This window comes from Crocodylus porosus, unplaced genomic scaffold (assembly GCF_001723895.1).
Source record: "Crocodylus porosus isolate Cpor-Errol unplaced genomic scaffold, CroPor_comp1, whole genome shotgun sequence".
In the NCBI taxonomy this organism is placed as follows: Eukaryota; Metazoa; Chordata; order Crocodylia; family Crocodylidae; genus Crocodylus; species Crocodylus porosus.
Window position 1 is genome coordinate 196950280 of NW_017728886.1, and position 2565 is coordinate 196952844.

The 2565-nt window shown below is 36.0% G+C and overlaps 1 non-coding gene across 1 annotated transcript; it reads left to right on the forward strand.

Annotated features, from left to right (window-relative positions):
• Positions 1-1693: 1693 nt before the first annotated feature.
• On the forward strand, positions 1694-1766 carry TRNAA-AGC. The gene has a single exon. It is a non-coding gene; the product is annotated as a tRNA-Ala (tRNA).
• The last annotated feature ends 799 nt before the right edge of the window (positions 1767-2565 follow it).

A 2565-nucleotide genomic window follows, 5' to 3' on the forward strand; every position in this document is an offset into this window, starting at 1 on the left:
AGAGAACATGAAAAAGAACTCTCTCCTGACCAACTGCACAACTTACCTGAGACTGAAGAAGTTCAGTAGTCTGTGCTGATTTAGTTCCATCAAAATGGTTGTTGTGAAAGAAAAGAAAAGACACCGGTTAAGACTGAGTTAAACGAATTGCGGCATAACATCTAGGTAGCGCTAGGCCAGAGTGTAGGGGAGGTTAGAGCCCCAGAAGAAACCTACCTCAAGCAAGCGTCATCTGGTACTGTAAGAATTACCACCTTCCAATCGTTATTATCCCAAAACATCAAGACGTGGCAGAAGAGGGAGTTGGGACCACCACTACGGAAAGCCAGGCCAGTAATCGCATGACCAAAGGTCAAGGTTGGGAAGATACCTGGTGTATGTACCTTTAACTGTAACTGGGCCAAGACCTGACACGTATCCATTTACAGTGCTACCTGGTGGCCTTCAGGCTCTTCACACTGGTGATAACATTGCCTTAAGATGGCTGAAACAATATGGTGAAACCTTATACACTAAATAAATAAGTTGAAAGCAAGAAAACAGCCCCTGCCCTGAGAAATTTACAGTAGCCATAACAAAGGCCTCATCAGTATCTGTCTCATTAAGTACACTAATCAGATTAAGAGGAGTCACCTTAAAAAAAATCACATCGGTCTGAAATGCTTTTTTGATATAACACAGATGAGTATAACTGGGAGACTGGGTAAATGATTTTGTTTATTTTTTTGGATAAATTATTTTTGTCTATTTGTTTATCATTTAGTTTATTTTTGTCTATTACTTATTTATTTCAGTCTATTGTTTAACTTTATTAACCTAATAGCACTATGTGTTTTGTGTGCACTGTTCTGCTGTTGGTGTAGGTTTGTCAAACAGTAGCAGAAGTGAGAGATGGAGAGACATTTTTACAGAAAGAGAAATGTAAGATGGCAAGCAGTCACAGGAAGTTTTAGGAGTGGTTTCAGTATATAAAACAACATTTAACTCATTGCTTTAAACTGACTAGACATCCGTTAATGGAGAAAATTTTTTTCATCTTTATTTGCAGCTATAACAGTAACAAAATGCTACATCTTCCATCTTAACTATGGAAATATGTGAAGGTATTAAAGCAGGGACTGTGTTCCAGTTTATAAAATATCTCGCCTTCCAGGCTTGCTATAACTTTTTCCTTATTTCTTATCATTCTCCAACACTTTTACTCCACTAACAAAGCCTTCCCCACCACTCTCTACGTATGTTTCTCATGATAGCATCCAATTACACCTATGCCTGCAATTCTGTCCCTCTGTCAACTTTGTCTTCTGAAATCCCCATTTTTTCCATCCAACTTACAAATGAACAGCTACATCAACAAAAAATATCACCACCAAACATCCTACTCAAATCCTATTTTAGGATTTAATTAATTAACACATCTGTGTCTTATAGGTAACTATTGATCTTTTCAAGAGCTTCTGATAAGAAAATGTGTAAGTAACAAAGGCTAAAGTTAAAAATGAGATAAAGAAAATTTATTTTGGTAGTGTATTTGCTAAAACACTGATCATGAGCTGCCAAGTGTGAGGCACAGAGATCAAAAAGCAGAATGACTCAGCAGGAAACAAGCAAGCGATAATCAAGAACATTTGTATAGTGGTTCAGTAGAAATAGTCAGTGAGCATAAAATATCTGTTTTTAGGCTTTATCAAAAGGGGAATTAGCTCAAATGGTAGAGCGCTCGCTTAGCATGTGAGAGGTAGCGGGATCGATGCCCGCATTCTCCAGGTTATTTTTGGTCAGCTGATTTAGGACTTTAAAGCAATCCTATACACTTCACTTTACAGTTAAAAGTATTTTATGCTGCAGCAAGGCAGCAAGCATGTATGTATGTAAAAATTAAAAGCAGGCAGTATGTAATTCTTTAAAACGTTGTTTCTTTAAATTTTAATATTCATATATGCACATGTAAGATATCTTACCTCTTAAGGAAATACATGAAAACCAAAAGAAACAAAGACTTCAAATACAAATTATCTTTAAAAATAAAAGAATAGGATATACACACCTAAAATATTCAGTCTAGAATTCATCATAGCTAAGTGTATATACTTGATAGTATCTGCTTAATATGTAATATATTATATAATTATAAACATGTTTCTTTTAATATTTTTTATGTTTCAGGGGTTGGGAACACTTTTGCTCACTTAGTTATATACTGCTTATGCGAGTCAGTAGTCTTGTTATCAGGCTCATGCCTTGTGGTTGTTTGCAACACACTGTACCATTTGACATTTTCTGTATTCACAAACTGTATGTTTGTACAAATATTCTTTAGTTCTGTCTATTCTGTTACATGTTTCTTTCAGCTGGCAACAGCAGAGAGGTAGACAAGCAGGGTGAAAGTAAGTACAAATGTCCAGCTCCTATTGCCTGAGAAGACTAGAGCAAAATTATTTATACAATATGTGTAGGGATTTACATTTTGAATAAATATAGCCAAGACCTTGGTAGAGCACACTGAAACAAATGGAAGGGAGAACAGGAAGCAAAAGAATGAGGTTCCCCAGGTAGATCATTGCT